The sequence below is a fragment of the Dermacentor albipictus genome, chromosome 2 (assembly GCF_038994185.2).
Source record: "Dermacentor albipictus isolate Rhodes 1998 colony chromosome 2, USDA_Dalb.pri_finalv2, whole genome shotgun sequence".
Taxonomy (NCBI): Eukaryota; Metazoa; Arthropoda; class Arachnida; order Ixodida; family Ixodidae; genus Dermacentor; species Dermacentor albipictus.
This window is the reverse complement of record NC_091822.1, coordinates 103,327,082-103,341,073: the sequence shown is the minus strand read 5'-3', so window position 1 is coordinate 103,341,073 and position 13,992 is coordinate 103,327,082. Positions and strand designations below refer to the sequence as shown.

At 44.7% G+C, this 13,992-nt stretch overlaps 1 protein-coding gene across 2 annotated transcripts in view; it reads right to left on the bottom strand.

The window, feature by feature from the left end:
* LOC135921074 (salivary anticoagulant protein P23-like) overlaps window positions 1–3,981 on the bottom strand; it is an 80,430-nt gene extending 76,449 nt beyond the window's left edge. Inside the window, exon 1 of one of the 2 annotated variants that reach the window (XM_065455393.2) lies at window positions 3,913–3,981. The gene's annotated coding sequence lies outside the window, so the exon portion shown is untranslated. The remainder of the gene's footprint in view (window positions 1–3,912) is intronic. The other variant, XM_065455394.2, reaches the window with a different exon arrangement.
* Between the last annotated feature and the right edge of the window lie 10,011 nt (window positions 3,982–13,992).

The following is a 13,992-nucleotide window of genomic DNA, read 5'->3' as shown; positions in this document are numbered from 1 at the left end:
CTGAGGGAGGGGTAGAATGGGACATATTTTGGTTGTTGTACACTATTTTTTTTACACCTGCCCCAGAAATGGCTGCAAAGATTGCTTCTCAGAATTTGCGCAGTGTGTTTTGATTTATATTATAAGCCATCAAACATCTGTTTCTGTTCAAAATAAAAAAATCAAATATATTTGTGAGAAATGTCCCATTCCTCCCGACTCTCCCTACGTATGTCACATGATCCGACACCACATAAATATCCCATAGAAGCGAGCTTTTTTAGGTCAACTTCAATTACATTCGATAACCTGGCATAATTACTTCACTCAAGCATGAGTTGTATATTTAGTACATATTCGGGTACACACGGCACCACGTTTAAAAGCCTTGTGCCACAGATTACGTTCATTCTAAAATTTAGGAAGAAGTTTGTATAAAAACGCAATATAGAGATCTTGCAATATATATACTGCCGCGAAAACGTTTTAGAGGGCAGAAGTTTGTCGTTTACAGAAGCGCATGCTCGTTGCATTTCTGGCTGATGCGGCGGAGTGCGAGTGATTCACTCTGATCTTAATCGGCGACGCTGCAAGTGCTGAAAAGTTTTTTGGTTTTTCTTTTATGACTGCATGTACCTTATTACGAAGTGCATATCGTTTCACTGCTTGTACGCGTACGACATGAACGCCTAGCGCATGAAAATAGAAGTACTAAAACTCCCCTAGAAAAAAAAAAACATTCTGTGTTTATTTAGGTCCTGAGGGGAAAGAAAATCAATCCGGCTGCTCCACCCAGGTCGGGGCCGGTAGACAGAGTCCTTCGGAGACGGCCCTGGGCCTCTGGACAACCTTGAGCTGAGCGATGAGCTCTGTGCTTCTGAGCGCTTAGTCCCAGGAAGACTGGTCGGGAAAGTCCGCGCTCGCCTTCGCAGGGCACAGCCAGAGCATGTGTTCGAAGTTGTATTCGTGGCCGCAGTGTGGGCATTCAGTAGGAAGGTCAGGATTGATCCTGCTTAGTGTTGTTCGTGTGATGTATGGCCTAGTTTGCAACTGTCTGTAAGTGACGGCCTGTGCTTTTTTGAGCTTTGGGTGAGGAGGAGGAAAAATTCTGGATAACCTATGATTTGTAGTGATTTCATGGTATGATACGAGTGGGTCTTTGTTGTCTAGGTCCCTCAAGGCTGGGTTGAAGCGAGAGGGCGGACCGTAGACGCGGAATGTTAGCTCTCGCGCCAGTTGGTGTGCCCGCTCGTTCGGATTACAGTCAGGAGGTCCGGAAATATTGCCCATGTGGACCGGGAACCATGTGATGTGCGGGGACGTGAGTTTGTCTCCTCCCGTTTCTTGGAAGAAGATGGTGTTGATAACCGTAGCTGCTTTCCTTGATACGAGGGCCGACGAGATGGTTCTAATAGCTGTTCTTGAGTCCAAGTAAATGACTGACGCTCCTTTATAGCCTCGAAGGGCCACCGGGATGGCCATTTCTTCTGCTTCGTGAGTGAAGTTCGTAACTACCGTGGTTGCGTTGACGAGTGAGCCATGGGCGTCCACCACAGATACCACGTAGGCGCCTCGATTCCAATATCTGGCCGCGTCAACGAAGAGGACTTGCGTTTCGTTATGTTTGATGTTGTCAAGGATTGCCTCCGCTCTCGCTTCTCTCCGCCTTTCGTTGAGGGTGTATGTTTCGTGGGATGGGATCAACGGTTATTGATCTCCCTGCGTATGTGCATAGTTGCGACTTCTCTAGTGGCATGAAGAGGGGCTGTATGCCTCCTTTTAGTAAGATCTTGACTTCCGCCCATGTGAGTGAGAGCCGACTAATTTGGGAGTTTGGCTGTTCCTCAAAGAGTTCGGTTACCGTGTTGTGCAGCTCCGATTGGAGGAGTCGTTCCGTGCTAGTGTTTATAGGGAAGTTAGGAACTTTTTCAATCCCGTTCTGATTAGTGTATCAATTTTATTCAGCTCCGTCTTCTTCCAGTTGAGGAAGGGGGCGGCGTAGGTTACGTGGCTGATGAGGAAGACGTGAAATGCTTTCATGAGGTCGTCCTCTTTCAGACCGTCCCTTCTGCTGGCGACCCGTGATATTACCCTGGTGAAATTGAGGGTGCCCTTTATGATGCGTTTTAGTGCCTCCGCGTTGTCATTGCTGTAAGCCCCAATGATCATGCCCAGGACCTTGATTGTGTTACACCTCGGGATGTTTCCTCCGTCCCTGGTGTGTAGGTGAACGGGGAGGGAGCTAAGGGGCTGTCTCAGCCTGGGGCCTTGTTTGCACAGAAGGAGCTCCGATTTCCTGGGGGAGAGCTTCAGTCCCTTGTTTGCAAAAAAAGCTTCCGTGGTGTTTAGGGCTTGCTGTAGGTTCTGCTCCAGAGTGCCTAGCGGGCCGCTCGTGGACGAAATGGTGATGTCGTCGGCGTAAATCGCGTGCCCTACCTCCGGGACTTTCGAGAGTTTGTTTGCGAGATGATGAATAGGTAATGTAAGTTGATAACAACATATCGCTAAGAATTTTGTAATATTCTCGTAGAGTTCATGTTCGAATTGTGGAATTGAAACCGAGCAGTGATAAAGTAATAGGCCTTTAGCAGAAATCCTGTACTTATTACGTATCTGTTGAAAGACCTATTTAAACAGATACGTATTTAGAAATACTCGCGAACTAGATTGATGTTTCAGGTAGCTTTTAGTTATAAAAATTCAAATTATAACTCCGAAAGAGTGGCGCTGAGCATAAAATTTGTGTTAAATTAAGATTAGTCGCTACAGCCTGGCTTCGTTTTACATTCGACCATATGCTGAATTGCAATAATATAAATGTTATTACTTAACATTCCTACTAAATACCAACACATTGCGACTTGTCTTGCAAGTAATGTCCCTCTGTTCACGTAAATCACATGATCCGACACAGCTTTCATGACACATAGAGGAGAGCATTTTTAAGGCAACTTCAATTACATTCCACAACCGGCACATTTACTACACTTAAGCCTGAGTTGCACATTTAGTAGATATTCAAAAGACGTTCAAAAGCCTTGTGCTACAGCTTACGTTCATTCTAAAATTTGAAAATAAGTTTGTATAAGATAGCTATCTGAACATCTTGCGCGATGAATATTGCCGTGAAAAACTTTTAGAGGGCAGAAGTTTGTCGTTTATGGAAGCGCATGTTCGTTGCATATTTGGCTGATGCAGTCGAGTGCGAGTGATTCACTTTATAGAAATCAGCGACTGTGCAAGTGCTGACTAGTGATTTGGTGCTTTTTATGGCTGCATCTACCTTATTATGAAGTACTGTACGCACTTCAACTGCTTGTACGCGTAGGACATGAACGCCTAGCGCACGAAAACAGAAGTACTGAAACTTGCTTGGCAATACCATTCTGGGTAATTTATATCCAAGACTCGACTAGGCATCCAACGGATCATAGCTAGGTGTATAGGAAGTTTAGCGTTTCTTCATGTATTCATAATCACAGAATAACGCCAAGTAAAGGATCCAGGATTACCAGAACACAGAACGCTTTCAAGGCTATCGACACAGTTACTGTCACCATGAAATCGTATGGCCATGAAACACGACGCCCGCCATAAGGAAATCATTGTAGCTCAGCATTAGGCTAATGGACATCAATATATGGCGCTGACATACTTTTTGGTTAGTAGTGTGGTGACGCTGCAGATTCTTTCGGCATTTTAATGGTTTGGTACTTATAAGTTTTGGCTTACTCTTAATCCTCCTCATTAAGACACTTTCTTTCAAGCAATCGTACTCCTGTATAAAAATCAGACAAGTCTAGCTGCACTGAATACAAACTCATTTTAACGCAAATCCTGGCGCGTCCCATAAAAATACTTGCTGCCCATTTGCTATGTGACCATCAAGCTTATTTTTCAGCCAGTAGTAGCAAAAAATGTGTGAGCTCTCACCTTTGAAGATTTCCGCAGCGTGTGCTGTCGAGACGATGACATCACACTTATATAGGCAGCGGATATGTCTAGATTTCCCGCGCACAGAACCATTCTTGTTGTCCATGGTAGATAAGCTATTGACAGATAACATCAGCGCTGACCCGTTGTGCCTGCAATGGACATTGTTTGCTAAGAACCTGCGATGAGATATGGTTTTCTATTTTCCCATGCATTGTTCTTTCTGACAACTGGCAAGCGCGAATCACGAGAGCGAACTGCATGACCCAGCTGACGCAAATGTTATTGTCGCGCTAGTATTGAGGAACTCTGGAGAGTTTGTCATCCGCGTTGAAACGTTTATTTGAAGTATTCGTTCACGTAAGGTTTATATCCTCTTTCTCTCAAGCTATTTCTTTGTAAAAGAATTGCCACGTCTAAACTTGAGTACTGTCTACAATTTGAACTTTTAACTTTTCATCAGCCACGTATTGTCTTGAAGACATCCAGTACTGCTCTGCACCATTCATAGTTGCCAAATACCCCACTGCAAGCTTTCAGTTTCTCTCAAGGTGTCATTTGGTCTACATGACTTATACGTCGAAGAAGAGTTGCCTGGTTCTCTTTTTTCCATTACCCTTACACCAACCGGTATCTGAGACTCGCCTTATTTATTGCAACTTGATGTTGTATATCACGTATTGAGCATAAGCTTTAAAGGCTGACAGCCCATTGTAACACAAAAGCCCACGACATCCCGTGGGCCAAACCTTCAGCTTATCATAACCACTTTACTGCTTTTAACGCAAAGAACAGAGACTCTTTTTCGTGAAAACGGTTATTTGTACTATGATCGTATCTCTCCACTATGCAGCACCGAAAGAAGTGTTGCGAGTGTTTGAGATATATCAGCCCACATAAAAGAATTCTATCTTGTGTGAGTTGCTCTTTGCAGACTGATGGCAGTATTGCGGTAATGTTCCGTGCTGGTCCCAGATTGAGTCATAGTAAAACAACCCACAATCATTGACAACATAAAAGTATAAACAAGCTCCACCCACAAAAAAGTAGCAGACCTAGTCGGTTACAAACTAAGAATTACAAAGAACCTCTACTCTCAGAAACGCAGTGCACCAGCTCTTCACCTCTCAAGGAGGGCCAAGACTGCTAGAGTGCGCAGATACTTCATAACATTGCTCTGTTAATGTGAATGCTAGGCTAACTGGACTATAAAAGCTAGTTGCTTTAAATTAAGATGTTAGCTATGGCTGAGCAGTACTGTTAAGATCACGAATAAATTTGCCTAGTCGGGCGAGTGTAGTAACGCAACGGTAACGCACTGGTAACGCAACGAGCGATTTCTACGCTGGTATCATTTGTTTTAAACACCTGAAATCGCTTGACGTCAGTTAAAGAGGTGAGCGTAATTATCTGGCACATATATGCAAATTGTGCTCATATTGAACAGCGTACATATAATCTTGTAGTTATTAGGTTTTCCGCGACTGTATCTTTATGCCCGCATTATATAAAAAACCTCAGAGTTCTTTCCGTGACGCGCAGCGGTGTTCCGTGTTTAAACAGCTGTTCTTTTTCTGTACAGATCTGTCTTCATGCCACTGGTTTTAGGAAGAACCATAGATGTTAAGGGAAATATTATGGGTGAACCTAATATCACGGCTGAGGCACAAGTAATGCTTCTGCTCGAAACAAAGAGCTCTTACTTCCCAAGTAAAACAGCATTTACATCAGCAGGGCAAAGTCATTAAGCTGTAAACAGACTCCAGCTGGCTCGGCTCTCTTTTAGAGTTGAATGGCCGGTGGCCGGTGTTGGCTGGTGAATGGCCGGTGTTGTGTGGGGCGATCTTGCTTGTAATTCCCGGGTTGTCACAGAATATAGTATATCTGTGTGGAGTGGAAGAGAGGATAGAGAAGTAGGCCCGATGAAACATCAACGCAGACAAAAACTTCTGAAGAAGCAAAAACCAATTTCCACATATTCATCAGTAAAAACTACCATTTCCAGCCACATTCAGCTATATTTTTTTCTTTCGTTCGCCTCTGAAGCCGTTTGCAGCAATGGTGAAAATCTAGGGACATATAATGGAAAATAAGGTAAGAAGTATATAGCGCATTACGCGTAGACCATATGACTTGTGGTATTGACGTTAAAAGACATTAGCTGTGTTATTTCGTATATTCTAAGACGTTGCACCTGCACGGAAATATAGAACGAGGAGAAGGTGGTGGTGACAACTATATTGAGATTCTGCTCACTTATGATCTGGCAGGCCTGAGTCCTAGGATGGCGCCTCACGAGAAGCGACCCCTTCGGCACAGGCAAGGAGGGCTTTTTGTAGTTTTTGATCCGCCGTTCATAGCAGCTCCTCCCACGTCTGTTGTGAGAGAGCTGGCAAGAGCGATTTGGGAGGGGGTAGGCCCTCGCACCCCCAAAGAATGCGATTGTGGGTATAGAGCGAGGAGAAACTGCCTTTTCAAAGTGCAACGGGCTTTCACAAGGACCAGTGAATTGACCGCGTTAGAATGATAGTAATAATCAGTGCAGCGAATGTGCGCTCGAATGAATTGGCATGCTCAATAAATACACAGAAAGTACGGTCTGCAGCAATAGTACACACCCAACTATGTCAATAATTCCAAAGGCTTACTTAAATACAGGGGATGTTCATTTGGTTGTTCATCATCATCATCATCAGCCTGGTTACGCCCACTGCAGGGTAAATGCCTCTCCCATAGTTCTCCAACTACCCCGGTCATGTAGTAATTGTGGCCATGTTGTCCCTGCAAACTTGTTAATCTCATCCGCCCACCTAACTTTCTGCCGCCCTCTGCTACGCGTCCCCTCCCTTGGAATCCAGTCAGTAACCCTTAATGACCATCGGTTATCGTCCCTCCTCATTACACGTCCAACCCATCCCCATTTCTTTTTCTTGATTTCAACTAAGATGTCATTAACTCGCGTTTGTTCCCTCACCCAATCTGCACTTTATTATCCGCTATAATTCTTCTTTCCACATATCGTTGCGTCGTCCTCAGTTTAAGTAGAACCCTTTTGTAAGCTTCCAGGTTTCTGCCCCGAAGGTGAGTACTGGTAAGACAAGCTATGATACAGTTTTCTCTTGAGGGATAATGGCAACCTGCTGTTCATGATATGATAATGCCTGCCAAACTCACCCCAGACCATTTTTATTCTTCTGATTATTTCCGTCTCATGATCCGGATCAGCCGTCAACACCTGCCTTAAGCAGATGTATTCCCTTAGCACTTCCAGTGCTTCGCTGCCTATTGTAAATTGCTGTTCTCTTCAGAGACTGTTAAAAATTACTTTAATTTTCTGCAGACTAATTTTTAGGCCCACTCTCCTGCTTTTGCATTTCAGGTCAGTGAGCATATATTGCAGTTGGTCTCCTGAGTTACTAAGCAAGGTAATATAATCAGCGAGTCGCAAGTTGCTAAGGTATTATCCATCAACTTTTATCCCCAATTCTTCCCACTCCAGGTCTCTGAATAGCTTCTTAAACATGCTGTGAATAGCATTGGAGAGACCGTATCTCCCTGCCTGACGCCTTTCTTTATAGGGATTTCGTTGCTTTCTTTATGGAGGACTACGGTGGCTGTGGAGCCGCCATAGTTATCTTTCAGTATTTTTACATACGGCTCGTCTACACCCTGATTCCATATGCCTCCACGACTGCTGAGGTTTCCACAGAAACAAACGCTTTCTCGTAATCAATGAAAGCTATATATAAGGGTTGGTTATATTCTGCACATTTCTCTATCACCTCATTGATAGTGTGGATATGATCTATTGTTGAGCAGCCTATACGGAATTCTGCCTGGTCCTTTGCTTGACAGAAGTCTAAGGTGTTCCTGATCCTATTTTCGACTACCTTAGTAAATAGTTTGTAGGCAACTGGCAGTAAGCTGATCCTTCTATTATTTTTTCAAGTCTTTCGCTTCCCCTTTCTTATAGATTAGGATTATGTTAGCGTTCTTCCAAGATACCTTTACGCTCGAGGTCATAAGGCAGTGCGTGTACAGGGTGGCCAGCTTCTCTAGAACAATCTGCCCACTATCCTTCAAGAAATCTGCGGTTACGTGATCCTCCCCAGCTGCCTTCCCTCTTTGCATAGCTCCCAAGGCTTTCTTTACTTCTTCCGGCGTTACCTGTGGGATTTCGCATTCCTCTAGACTATTCTCTCTTCCATTATCGTCGCGGGTGCCACTGGTACTGTATAAATCTCTATAGAACTCCTCAGCCACTTGAACTATCTCATCCATATTAGTAATGATATTGCTGGTTTTCTCTCTTAACGCATACATCTGATTCTTGCCAATTCCCAGGTTTTCTCCACTGCTTTTAGATTTCCTCCGTTCCATAGGGCATGATTAATTTTATCCATATTATACTTCCTTATGTCAGCTGTCTTACGGTTGTTGCTTAACTTCGAAATTTCTGCCAGTTCTATTCTAGCTGTAGGGTAAGAGGCTTTCGTACATTGGCGTTTCTTGATCAGATCTTTCGTCTCCTGCGAAAGCTTACTGGTACCCTGTCTAACGGAGTTACCACCGACTTCTATTGCACACTCCTTAATGATGCCCACAAGATTGTCGTTCATTGCTTCAACACTAAGCTCCTCTTCCTGAGTTGAAGCCGAATACCTGTTCTGTAGCTTGATCTGTAATTCCTCTATTTTCCCTCTTACCGCTAACTCATTGATCGGCTTCTTATGTACCAGTTTCTTCCGTTTTCTCCTCAGGTCTCGGCTAATTCTAGTTCTTACCATCCTATGGTCACTGCAGCACACCTTGCTGAGCACGTCCACATCTTGTATGATGCCATTGTTAGCGCAGAGTATGAAGTCTATTTCATTTCTAGTCTCGCTGTTCGGGCTCCTCCACGTCCACTTTCGGCTATTCCGCTTGCGGAAGAAGGTATTCATTATCAGCATATTATTCTGTGCCGCAAATTGTGCTAATAACTCTCCCCTGCTACTCCTAGTGCCTATGACATATTCCCCCACTGCCTTGTCTCCAGCCAGCTTCTCGCCTACCTTGCCATTGAATTCGCCCATCAGTATAGTGTATTTTGTTTTCACTCTACCCATCGCTGATTCCGCCTCTTCATAGAAGCTTTCGACTTCCTGTTCATGACTGGATGTAAGGGCGATGACCTGTGCAACCTTCATTTTGTACCTCTTATTAAGTTTCACAACAAGACCTGCCACCCTCTCGTTAATGCTATAGAATTCCTGTATGTTACCAGCTATATTCTTATTAATCAGGAATACGACTCCTAGTTCTCGTCCCTCCGCTAAGCCCCGGTAGCACAGTACGTGCCCGCTTTTTAGCACTGTATATGCTTATTTTGTCCTCCTAACCTCACTGAGCCCTATTATATCCCATTTACTGCCCTCTCAGTCCTCCAATAGCACTGCTAGACTCGCCTCACTAGGTAACAATAGCAGTGATATTGCTGTGGTTATTGAGCAGACGTTGAAAGTGCAGGAGTCACAAATTGAGAAACATGGGCCACTGCTTGCTGTGCTAACCGAAACTGAGCGCGCTATCAGTGGTCTCAAAGCTTAATTAGGGAAGCCGGACATGTTTCATGGGACGTTTGCTCTGGCAACCACTTTGCTGGAGTTCTTTGAATACGGTTGCAAAAAGAACTCCTCGGTGACGTCACAGGATAAACTTCAAAACATGAGGTTGTTCCTTCTACACGATGCCAAGAAATGGTATGAGCTCCGCATAAAAGACCATCAGGATGACGCCTGGGATCACGGGAGAGCAAATTTATATCGGCTTCTGAAGAAAACCCGGTCGACCGATGGGAAAAACTATATTTTTCAAACAACGGTCAAGTTCATTAATTGACTATTTCTATGAAAAGAGACAGCTGTTCCTATTAGCAGATCCCATTTTACCTGAGTGGTTGATCGTGGCGTTAGTCAACCACGGTATGGCAATGGACTGCCAAGGGAAAGTGCAAATAAGGTCACCCAAGACAATTGAAATCCTACTGCGGTACCTTAAGGGCGTGTGCCATGAAATACCTGGACCCGCTGCACAGCATAATTGGACCCATTCAGCCAGAGTTCATCCGGATAATGCAGCCACAGCGATTACAGCATCCACAAGAAACGCAGATTCTATTTGCTTAGCAACAGAGACAGCAAGGAGACAAAAAAAGAAAAAGAATAGACGTGGGTGCACCGCCCCACCCGTGAAACCAGAACGAGGTTGTCTACTTGATTCGATCAAGCCTTTCGCAAAGTGAAGTGCTTACTAACTAAAAACGAAGTGCTGTAGTCGACACAAGAGATTGAGTGACTCATTCATGAAACCATGGTGATGGGCGGTAAAATGCGACAAGGTAAAGTGGTAACGGATAAGAGCTATGATGTATCATCTCGAGCACATCACACCTGGACGAAAGTCAATATACATTGCGATGGGGAGGACTTCACAACAGAAGCACTTCTTATGTGTGATGTTGAATTCTTGCTTTACTGTCAAGACCCGATATGAAGAAGCTAAGAGTGAACATTTATTGGAAAGATGAAGTGACTCTAGACTCCCTTGTTTCAAGTGTCCAGATACCGACACAGATGAGGACTTCCAAATGCGCTAATAATATATGGACAATTTTTCTGGAACATACCTGCTTCAATACATATCCACCTGCAGCTTCTGTGCTTGGAGTACATTTCGAACTTCGTAACACGACCATTGTACTGAAGAGAGCCTTCAGGATTTCTCATGAAAAGAAAACATGACTGAAACAAGAGCTGCACCAAATGATGAATGCTGGAAAAATGAGGCCCTCAACATATGCACCTTGCGTCTGCTATACATATTGTCCCTAAATCAAATAAACACTCAAACGGAACTGCATCCACTGTCTATGCCTTTGATTGACCACAGCACTAATGATACTGGCGTGTGCCAATGGTTCCCGCGAATTGATTTGTGCAAAGATTACTGGCTGTTACCCCTCAAAGTAAATTCAAAGGCGTACCCGGCATTTGTAACGCCATTTGATATTATGAAGTGAACCGTCTGCTATTTGGCTTGAACGATTGGGGATCTTAGTTTCAGAGCATAATGAACGGTGTACTTAAAGAAGCACTGAGCAAATAAAAGTTAAAGATAAACAAGAAGAAAAGTGAATTCTTTTAGAGAAAGGTGGCGTTCCTTGGCAGATTCTTGACGGCTTCACGAAGACGACAAAGGAACACTCCGAGTAACGAATAAATGAACTGCATACGCCCGGCAATGTTAACTCACTCGGGTGTACTTAGAATGGCAAAACACCCTATGGCGTTCATTAAAGACTTTGCGGCGTTATCCAGGTATCTTAGAAGACTCACTCAAAAGGAAGCTACATTTGTGTGGAGCGACGAGTGCGGACATGCGTACGAAGAATTGGTGCGCTCAATATCTTCATATCCAATCTTAATATTACGCGAATTCGCGAAAACCTTGGAGGTCTTCTCTGATGCGTCCAGTTATGGTGCAAGAGCCTTGTTATACCAACGAAATTCAAATGCAGCCCCAAGCCACATGTTAAAAGTCGTTGGCTATTACTCCTACTACTTTTCAAAAGCGGAAGTAAACTACACGACCACGGAAGAGGAGACCTTAACAGTAGTACTTGTGTGACGATACTTCAGGAGTTATTTTGAGGACCGTCAGTTCAAGATTTTCACGGACAATCAGGCTTTGACATACCTTCTGAGCCTTACACTACAGAAGAGTGGCAAGATGCATTAGCAAAATTCAGCAGTTCACTTTATGTTGTTCAGTTCATGTTTGCCAGAGACCTCGCGAATAGCTACTTGATGCGGACGCGTTATCAATATTGCACATACTGCCAATAAACAACTATCAAAGGACACACGTCCTAAGTGTATGGGAAGACACTCAAGAGATAAAATTGTTCGACGGAAAATTTGCTGTACTATCATGAGCAATATAAAAGGGAACACAGGAACGCGTTGCAAACAGCCTCGACACAGACTCGGAGCGATACGCGGATGGCACTGTGAAAAACAAAGGGGGAAAGGAGGGCGCTCTTCCACTCATTGTTGGCACTCCCACCACGCAGGCATTCCTACAAAGGAGCAGCTTACGTCATGGATCGTCCGACAGCCGATAAGACGGTAATGGTAGCCAATGAGTTACACCGATTCATTTTCTTTTTTTTTCATTTCTTTTTTTTTCACGCAACCAGTTGATAGTACTCTTAGACCAAGGTTGCCCTGCATTTCAAACCGATCCATTATTTGAATCGACGCACCCGGTCGACAGTGGCACCTCGAACAGCGGAGGCGCTTGAACCAATGACAGAGGAATAGAAACAATAAAAAAATAAAACAAAAACAAAGAACATCGATAAAGTGTCTCTCGTGCGACTTCGTTGCACGATGTTCGTTCAGAAAAAATCACATAGCACACTGCAATGGCCCATGCACAGCAGTCAACTCTGATTTTGTAGCCTCAAGATGCCTCGAGTGCCTCTTTAACAGCGGGAAGATATAATACAAACGTCTAAAAGAAGTTATAAGTAGCGCAATATTGCTCTCGTGATGGGCCGCCGATTGAAAACGGTGAACCGGCTTACCGAGACGGCTTACCGAGACGAAGGACGCTTACCGAGACGAAGGACGCATAAACGATGCGCCGCACCGCAGACGACCCCGATCAACAATGAACGACCAAGACCTTTGCACCATGGCTGCCGTCAGCGAAAAACCATTTCAAAGTGCAGAGGACGTTCGAGCTGCTCTTGGCTTGGACAACTTGAGCGACAGCATGGTATGACGAAGGCTTAGAGAAGCAGGACTGCGAGGTCGCATCACCACATAGAAACCTCAGTTCACCGCAGCCAACAAAGCAGCTCGTCTGAGGTTCGCTACTGAACATCGCAGCTGGAGCGAGAGCGAGTGGAAGTATGTAGTTTTCTCTGATGAGTCCACGTTCTCGAGCTGCTGGGACCAACGAAACAGAGTGTGGCAGACCGCAAACACACGCTTTAGTCTGCAGAATATGAAGGAGGTGGCCGCCAGCGGACGCGTGTCTGTGAACGTCTGGGGGGCGATTTCCCACGAAGGCCTAGGCCCACTGGTGAGAATTGATGGGAGGTTCACCAGTGCTGCGTATTGCACTCTGCTCGAGCACCAGGTGATCCCCTATGTCTTAAACTGGCAGCAGCCGGATGGGTGTTATTTTATTCAGCAGGACTTGTCTCCCGTTCACATATCGAAGGACGTGGTGCGCCTTTTGGAAGACCTAGGGGTAAAGGAACTTCAGTGGTGCGCGAAGGGTGCCGAGATGAATATTCAGAGGTCACTAGAATTGGCCTGCTCCGACCAACTATGGGAAGCAATAGAACATGAGTGGAAGCCCCTTCATCGTGATACTGCATTCATCGAGGCTCTCTACGCATCTCTGCCCCAAAGAATGGAGGCTGTCGTTCATGTCGACGGTGGCATAATGCGTTATTAGACCACCAACGAACAAAACAAAGGACGAGCATAAGCTGCGACGACGCTATTTCCTTATTTCATTTGCTTCAATCTCTTTTTAATATTCGGCAAGCGCCAATAAACTTATCTTGAACGCACCCTTAAAGAAAATTTTTTCCCGATTTACAAGATCTACCATAAATCAATATCGAAGTCAGGAACAGTGCTAACTTTTGTAACGATTCGGCGCGAAAAATTTACCAGTGACGCAATATCGAGCGGTGTTATCACCGTCTGCTGGCGATGCGAAGTTCCGCACTTTGCAGGCCCACGGCGGGAGTGCGAACAGTTCTTAGAACAGCATCCCCCTTTCCACTTTTTTTCCGATGGCGGACGCTGCGTATTATCCATAAAGCTGGGTCTGAGGTTGTTTTCTACGCGTTCCTGTTTTCCCTATCATATTACTCATAATAGTACCTGAAAGCTGCATGTGTAATAAATTGCGGCTCTATCACTACAGTCCACAGCATTGGCAGATTCAGAAATGTTTTACGTGGAAGAACATGAAAACCGATGTAGAGGATTACGTGTCGACCTGCCAACAATG